This window comes from Pteropus vampyrus, unplaced genomic scaffold (genome assembly GCF_000151845.1).
Source record: "Pteropus vampyrus isolate Shadow unplaced genomic scaffold, Pvam_2.0 Scaffold325, whole genome shotgun sequence".
Taxonomy (NCBI): Eukaryota; Metazoa; Chordata; class Mammalia; order Chiroptera; family Pteropodidae; genus Pteropus; species Pteropus vampyrus.
This window is the reverse complement of record NW_011889106.1, coordinates 324,891-334,423: the sequence shown is the minus strand read 5'-3', so window position 1 is coordinate 334,423 and position 9,533 is coordinate 324,891.

The window sequence follows — 9,533 nt, the reverse complement described above, 5'->3', positions numbered from 1 at the left end:
TCTGGCACCCGGACCCGATACTTACCCTGTGATTGTAGCCTCTAGGGTAGAATGAAGTGGGAAGTGAAAAAGAGAAAAGGCTTCCGCCGGCTCCACGGAGACTGCGATTGCTGTAGCGGGCTCTACCGCCACAGCTCGCAGTCTGCGGAGCAGCTGGTGTTGTGGAGGTTGCTTCTGAGGTTCTTTGGGCTGCCCGGGCTGCCTAGGCTGCCTGCGTCGCCGGTGTCGCCGCTGCCACTGCTACTCAGCACACTCTGTTCAGCTTGCTTTCTGCTTTGCCGCGCGGGCCACCTCAAGCAGCTCAGGCTTACTGCTCCTCCCGCCCTGACAGTTCGCCGACTGCAAGGAGCCAGTGCCGAGCCAGCCTTTTTCAATGGCGAGGGGGAGGGACTAGAGAGAGGGGGAGAAGGGGGAAGGAAGGGGGGTGAGCGAGCGGAGAGCGGGGGGAGAGAAGTGAACCAGTGCCCGGGCCGCCTGCTGGGAGGGGAAGGCGCAGCACCAACTGCTGGATACCCCCCTCCGGTCCCCACTCCCTGCACCCCAGTTCCCTCACCGCTCCGGGGCGACCCCTCCCGGCTGACGGTGAACCACGGGAGAAGGGCGGTGGCGAGATGGAGGTGAGCTTAGGAAGTTACAGTTCGCCGCCCGAGAAGGCGGCAGAATGCTTGCTGCCAGCACTCTCGCGTGCGGGACCTGCTACTGGGGAAAACGCGTGGCTTTCGGGCTGTCGGCTTTGCAGAGCAAAAGCGAGAGCATGCGTTGCTCCTCTCGGTCCTCCGCTCGTTGCTCTCTTAGGCTTCCGTTTGAGTTTAACTCATTCACATTATCTTACATAAGTTTTATTTTTCTTATTCTGTGTGCTTTTCTCGGATCCCACTGACCGCCCTGACTCCCGCTAGAGAACAAGCATCCAGCTGCACCATTTTCTCATACAAAGGATACTTAAAGCAGACTAGTGGTTGTAGGGGCGGGTGCCCTGCAAAGCCGCAGTTGGAGCAGAGACACTGTTTGCGTGTATCATACTCAACCGTGAGCCGGGTCTGGTGCCTCGTTTGCCTTTCAGATTGATCATCTGGGGGCGGCAGGAAAAGGGGGAAGGGGGTGATCTAGCATTCGGCTACCTGAGAGAGCAAGTACGCGTAAGCGTTAAGCGTCTTTGGACTGCTTTAGTGGAGTCCAGCCGCTTAACTGCTGGGGATCGGGCAGCATCGCGGGCGTTGACAACGCGTTTCCAAGGTAGGAAAGGATGTGAGAGAGAGGGGTACCCAGCCCGGCGTCGCAAAACTGGTGCTTGCTAGCGCGCTCCGGCTGCCTAGGGCATGGGGTGCCAGGTTTCTCAAGACCACTAAAGCGACCAGGGGCACTGCGGCTGGTATATGACTCGGATGGGTCGTGATTATCTAGAAGTAACAGTAATTCCCCTATCTCTGTCATGGGATTAAAAGCAAATAACAACCAAAACCTTCGCAGCTGGTCCACTCTGATTCTTGCTACAAGGAGCAAATCCTTAAATTTACCTGGAGGCCAGAGAATGAATCAGGTGAATTCTCTCAATTTCTCTCCAGAAAGGTATAGGGTTTTAGAGGAAAAATGCATTTTCCGTGATTAATCAATAGAAAAACTTATCTTTCTAGCGTTCTGCTTTGTTTTTGGAAAGTGACTCTCTTTCCTGAAATAAAAGGAGAAAAAGTAGATAATGTTTCGAGTGCCAAGAGCACAGTATTCATTTTTATTTTTGTCTGCTGAATGGAAAGGGAAATGCATCTGCATAAGAACAGAATATCAAGAAGGAAAAATTTTGCCAATTATCATGAGTTGATTTTCTCTAATAGCTTCTTCATGGGAAGTTTTTTTTTTAAATTTATTATTATTATTATTATTATTATTATTATTAATCAAAGGGCTTATCTTTGTGACTTCTTTCCTCTCTCCATCTTCATATTCCTTGTATTTTTAAAGGTTAAAACCTTGGTTCAAATAATCTTCACAGCACTCCCCGCCCCCTCCCCCATTTTCCTTTCTTGTTTTTACACCTAAATCCACTACTGAGAGCAACCATGACATTAGCACCGCAGTTCAGTGCAATCTGCATGAAAGAGGATACAAGGAAGTATTTACTATTACATTTTACTCCTCTTCTAACTCTGCTTCCATTACTCACCATATCTAGCACATGCATTGTCCTCCTCTTGGGAGCCAGGAAATGTATTGGAGATGAAATCAGGAGATGTCGAATGATTACAGGCTCTGACTCTTGGGGTTTGCATTGCTGGATGAGGCTCTGTCATAGTAGATGGCAGGAACTCAAAGGAAAAAATACTGATTAATACAGCACAGTGTGGCAAAGCCATGCCATGGAGGCACTCTCAGAGCACTAATAATCATTCATAACATCCACATTAGACACCAATTAATTGACTTCTTAAGATTTCCATCTAAACGCAAAGCAGGGGGAGAGAACTATTCAGTGACTTATAAAGTATTTAAAGTTATCATCATGACAGTCTCATGAGGTTAATATTGTTATCCACCTTTTACAATTCCTGAAACTTATAGAGGACAGGTAATTTGCACAAGACTATGGAGCTGAAGAGTAGCAGACTCTGGATTTCCAGTCAGAATATATAACTCCTAAATTCAGCTGAGCTACATGGTTGCTCTATAGATATTTTCTATAATATATAGCATATTTAGTGTCGAATAGAAATATTACTTACAAACTGAGGAGACTTCTAGTTGAACTAAGTAACTCAGGAAATTATTTGAGAAATTCAGTTTGTTGATAAGACAGAAAAATCCACATCTGAAAATAACGAAAAAAATTCTCCATTTTCTCTTCTGTGTTCTGTCTGATGGTGGCACCAGTGAGCAATGGAATAACCAAAAGCCAAGACACCTGGCAAAAGCTCTCCTCTCAGTATTCTAACTTTAAAAGGACTAAGGAGAACTCTACTTACTTACGGAGAGAAGGACTTCTTGATTGAATGCCTTTTATGCACCATCTTCGTCCTATACATTGGCCAATTAATCCTCAAAATCATTCTATGAGATAAATGTTATTAGCTTCATTTTTTTATAAACAAATGAGGAAACGAAGACTCAGATATGAGCAAGGTTATATAGCTGTAAAGTATAGTTTGGAAATTTAAACTCATGTAATTTACAGTTCATTACGCTGACCTTCAGCATACGGTCCTCATATTGCATAGTTATACATTTTCAGAATTTGCATTACACCAAATATTGTATAATTAACAAAAGCCCTTAAAAATTAAAAGGGAACTGTAGGAATTTGTTTTTGGAGTAAATGCCATGAAGGAAATGTGATATTTATTTCATTTTGTTTGTTCAATATTCCAATTTGGAACTTGAATCAGGGTTCTGCTAAGATCAGAAAAGGGAAATTACGGGAATGTCTACCCTATAAACATGGAAATGTGTCTAATTTCTGAGGATTCAACTATTAAGCCATTATATAATTATCAAATGGATCAGATAAGAGATTTAAACTACCTTGAGTATGGATGTTTCTCAGGCCAGTAACAACTGATTAAAATTGAGAAATAATGTGTTTATCTGAAAAAAGTTGATCAGCCATGGAGATTTAGTAAAAGAAGACTCAGTGAGATGAGCATTGGTAAATCTTACCCATGCACATTTTCATCTCACTGGCAAAACCACCCTTGATAGTAGATGGATAAAGCCAATCAAATATCCTGGGATTTCAATTGCCCTTGCATTGAAACGTCCCTTATTAAAGCAGTCTGCCACCTGTGATTTGCCTCCCCATGTACTCTGCAGAGAGAATGCACATATCACATAGGTGTATGAGAATGAGTATTTTGTGTCATGTGACAGTTATTTTGCATCAAATTTTTTCTCTGAGTGTTTTCCACAACAACTTTCACCTTACATTTCACATAAATGTTACAATTAATAAACCACCACTGTTATTGAGAAAGTAGGTGGATGTCCGGGCACAACACTGTAAGACTGAGTAAACTGTTATTTTCCATGATATTTTTAATATTTAATATTAACTCTCAGCAACAATTGCAATTAGTAGGCAGCAATGATGCCCGATGGTTCAGAAAAGGGCTTTATTTTTAGACCAAATTTGAAGTTCTGGCTCTGGCATTTTTTAGTTGTGTGTCTGTGGGCAAATTAATCTCTGGACATGTCCTGTATAATAAGATAGTCACTAACCACATGTGGCTATTGAGCACTTAAAATATGGCTAAGCAAAATTGAGATGTATCATGACTGTGAAATATATACACTATTTTGAAGACTCAGCACATGTACATACACACAAATATGTAATATATGTCATTAATATTTTTATAGATTGCATGATGAAATAAATGATAACACTTAAATTGATTAGTTAAATAAACATTATTAAAATAACTTCACCTGTTCATTTTCAATATTCTTAATGTGGCTGCTAGAAAATTTAAAATTACATGTGCGGCTTGAATTATACTTTTGCGCAGAGCTATCCTAAAAAGCTTTAGTTTCTTCATCTAAAAATGGGAATAATAATCTTATTCACCTGAAATTATTGTAGTGATATTTAAATAAGATAATGTACCTAAAATACTTAGCACAGTACCTGACATTAAGCTAAAAAGTTGTTACTCTCCAAGAGTTAGGAAATAAAGATATCAACTAAAATAAAACAACAACAACAACTTAAACCCTAGTGGGTTAGGGACTACTTAAAGAGAAAACTTTAGTTAAGAATTAATTTTCTTTATCCCAAGTGAAATCATCCTACTTCTTTCTCTAAAAACAACGATAAACATGCGCATGCAGTGGTGGATGGAGGGACATTCTTGTGACATACAAAAATGGTAATATGTATGCCAGTGCTTTGAAGAGTTAAAAGTACTTTCTCAATTCCAAACATTTTTACTATCATAATTTGTACAGGCACTTTTGTATTTAATTGGTAGATATTTATAGTGTTGAATCATTCAAGTCACAAATGAAAATAAAGCTGAAATTGGTGGCAAGTACAAAGAGGACAGATGAGATTCTGCAGAAGCTAAAGATATAGAAAAGGGAGAAAGCCTGGTAGTTATAGAGCTCTATGTTTTCACTAGTTTAACTGAAGAAATACTGTATCTAGCTGATGACAAAATGCATAATTCAATTGAAGACACTAGAGGGTGCTATTAGTGAGAGTTTATAATGATGAATAAACTCTAATACCGTTCCCGACTCTACCACTACAGATTATAAGAATTTGAAAAGGGCATACCTCTGAAATGAAACTAACACTTCTTTATTCCCTCCTGGACATGACTCGCAAGGTTTTTTTTTAGTCCTGGGACTGGTCTTACAACATTGCCAAAATAATAAAATATTGGAAGTTTATTGTAGTGCTTGGGCAAATAATTGGGAAAAGTTTGAAATGTTTCCCTGCTCTGAGAAAAAACTTTATCAAAGCCCAAGGAAGTGAGGATGAAAAATAAAAATACCCAAGAAAGGGCTGTCAATGAAGAGAAGATTTCAACAGGAATTCTTGACTGCTCCAACAACCTATGTCATTAAGCGTAGATGGGGCAATTGTTTTTGTGCCCTATAAGTTTTTTTTTTTTTTATCTGTTTTTCTAGGTTTGAACAGATACCTATGTACAGTGGGCAGAAACTTCAGTTGAATTTCTTTCGTAGGAATCTGGGAATTTCAGCCTTATGTGGTGAACTTCGCTGAAACACTGAGCTGATTAATGCAATTAAATGAGTAAAGGTATGTGGTGGTGTCCTCAAGGTTGCTGTTTACTACTAAAGAAATGCATTTTCCCTACTGTACTCTCATTTTTCCACAGATGAGTAGTTGTAAACTGTACCAGATGAGGCTTGTCATCTGTGTTATTTGCCTGTATTGTGATAGAAGTACAGGAGCAAGGAAAATTGTTGTACCGTTTAACGTGTAGAAGGATCAGAATGCTATTAACAGCCTCCGTTCTTCTTGTTTCCTTAGGACAGGATTTAGCTTGAGTTATCCAGATGTTGCCTGGTGAAATGAAATATTCGTAGAGATTCTGGTTGCTGAGGAAAACAGAATTATTTTTTGTTGTTTCTTTTAACACCGATTTTGAATTTTGTCCATCCTACCACAATTTCTGTGGCTATCTCTTCAGGAAGTAGATACCAGCTACTGCTCTAAAGTTAGGAAATAGACACACATATGAAAACAATCACATAATGTTTACAAAGTAATATATAGCGATTGATAAAAATATATGTTTCTTTAAAGAATCCTGGACTAACCCCATGCCATTCTGAACCTTCTTTACTTTTTTAAAGCCTTTTTATTTCTATTAAAGATATGACTATCAGCTAAGTAGATTTAGCTTCTGTATGGGTTTGTAAGATCAGTAATATTTTCTGATGTATGATAATAAATATACTATGTATTTCATTAAAACATGTAAGAAAGGAACTGCTTTACTTTTTTTTTTTAAACAACAATGCTGTGGTTTAGTCAACATAGTGTTAAATGGGGGACTGCTTTGAACTATTATTATTTCTGTAGACATCTCATTTTAAATGATTAGATACACATTTAGATAATCAACATAGGGTTTCTGTTTTCTTTTAAGATTAAACAGTTTTTATTTTATCATTACTGAAACTTAGCTGAATGTCAGTATCTGTAGATAATATATAAAACCCCAAAATTCCCCTCAATTGCCAAAATGCAGCTGGTTTCAACTATTCCTTTTAGATTTTCTTTCACATAAGGTGAAAAATGGTGATGCATTTTACTTCCATGGGAAAAAAAAATGTCTTTAATTTTTCAATGAATTGTTCTTTCTTGACCAACTTCTAAATAAAGTGAAACCACAGATGCAGTTTGGCACACTATTGATCCTATTATGGTTATCTTTTTCGATGGGCTAAATAGTGAAAGAAAAGATTTGGATCATAGAAGAGTTCTCCTTTAAAGGAAAAATATGTAACACAAAATTGGTAATGAAAATAAAATATTGTTTCTGGATTCCTTCCTCTGTGAATGTTGCTATTATTAGGCTCCATCTTCTCTAGATCTATTACTGGAGCTCAAAGCATTGAAGGAAATTCTCCTTCAGAATGCACCTAATCCTCTTATACTGAATAATCCTTCAAAATTCTCCACCTTGTCAACTGATAAGCTTTTCTTTTTTTTCTTTATTTTATTATTTTATGTTACAAATATTTTCTTTCTTTTAAAAATATTTTTAGTTTTTAATTAGTTGTCATATGATATTATATTAGTTTCAGGTGTACAACATAGTGATTAGATAGTTATATAACTTACGAGGTGATCACGCCGATAAATCTAATACCTATCTGACACCATACATAGTTATTATGATGTTATTAACTATTTCCTTATGCCATATTTTATATACTTATGACTGTTTTGTAACTACCAATTTGTACTTTTTAATCCCTTCCCCCTTTTCACTCCACAAAACTCCCTCCCATCTGGGAATCATCAAAATGTTCTCTGTATCTATGAGTTTGTTTCTGTTTTGTTTGTTTATTTTGTTCTTTACATTCAACATGAAAGTGAAATTATATGACATTTATCTTTCTCTATCAGACTTACTCCACTCAGCACAATACCGTCTAGGTCCATCCATGTTGTTGCAGATGGCAAGATTTCATTCTTTTTTATGTCTGAATAATATTCCATTATATATATGTACCACCTCTTTTTTATCTATTTGTCCATGATGGACATCCAGGTGGCCTCCATATCTTGGTGACTGTAAATAATGATGCAACGAACATATGGACTCACATGTCTCTTCAAACTAGTGTTTTGTTTTGTTTTGTTTTGTTTTTGGATAAATACCCAGAAGTGGGATTACTTTTTTATTTGTTTGTTTCTTGTTACAGCCTTTGTTTTAAAGTCTATTATGTTTGGTATAAGTATTGCTACCCCAGTTTTTGTTTGTTTGTCTCCATTTTCATGAAATATATTTTTCCATGCCCTCACCTCCAGTCTATATGTGTCTTTCGATCTGAAGTGAGTCTTTGTAGGCAGCATATGTAAGGGTCTTGTTTTCTTATCCATTAAGCCACCCTATCTTTTGATTGGAACATTAATCCATTTACATTTAAAGTAATAGCTGCTAGATGTATAGTTATTGCCATTTTATTATTCATATTTTCGATCCTTTTTTTTTTTTCTTTTTTCTTCTTAAAGAAGTTCCTCTGACATTTCTTGCAATACTGGCTTGATGATGATGAATGAATTCCTTTAGCTTTTTCTTGTCTGGGAAGCTTTTTATCTGTCCTTTGATTCTAAATGATAGCTTTGCTGGGTGGAGTAATCTTGGTTGTAGGTCCTTACTTTTCAACATTTTGAATATTTTGTGCCAATCCCTTCTGATCTGCAAAATTTCTGTTAAGAAATTAGCTGACAGGTTTATGGGAGCTCCCTCATAGGTAACTAAATGCTTTTTCTCTTGCTGTTTTTAAGATTCTCTATTTGTCTTTAAACTTTGGCATTTTAATGATGATGTGTCTTGGTGTGGGCCTCATTAGGTTCATCTTGTTTCAGACTCTCTGATATTCCTGAGGTTGTATGTCTATTTCCTTTGCCAGGTTATGAAGGTTTTCCATCATTTTTTTTTTTAATTAGATTTTCAATTTCTTGCTGTCTCTCTTCTCTTTTTGGTACCCCTATGATGTGACTGTTAGAATGCTCGATGTTGTCCAAGAGTCCCCTTAAACTATCCTTTTTGTTGTTGTTGTTCTGATTTAATGTTTCTTTTCTTTTCTTTTTTTTCCTGTTCTGATTTGATGTTTTCTGCTATTTTATATTCTAAATTTTTAATTTGATCCTCTGTCTCATCTAATCTACTGTTGATTCCTTCTAATGTATTCTTCATTTCACTTATTGTATTCTTCAATTCTGACTGGTTCTTTTTTATGTTTTCTATCTCTTTATTAAAGTTCACACTTAATTCATCTACTCTTCCCCTAAGTTCATTGAGCATCTTTATAACTAGAGTTTTGAACTCTGCATCTGCTTGTGTCTATTTTGTTTAGTTCTTCATTTGGAGCTGTTTTCTATTCTTTCATTTGAAACATGTTTCATTGTCTTCCTATTTTGGCCGCCTCCTTGTGTTTGTTTCTATATATTGGGTAGGGCTGCTATGTCTCCTGTTCTTAGGAGAGTGGCCTTAGGTAGCAGCTGTCCTGTGGGGCCCAGTGGCACAGTCTTCCTTGTCACCTCAGCCAGATGTTCCAGGTGTGTCCTTTGTATGGGTTGTTTGAGCCCTCCTGTTGTAGTTCAGCTATTTGCACATCAGTGGGTGAAACTGACCCTTGGGCTGATCGGCTGTGAGGACTGGTTAGTGAGGGGTTGACCCTATGGAGCAAGATTCATTTTAGCAGGGCCTGCCTAGTCTGTACTTTGATTGTGTCGTCCTCAGATGCAGCCCTGGGTGGTGCTCTGGCTTGGTCAGAAGCTGGCCACCGGGACACATCAGCCCCAGGGCCTCCTGGGAGGGGTCCTGGGGCAAGCC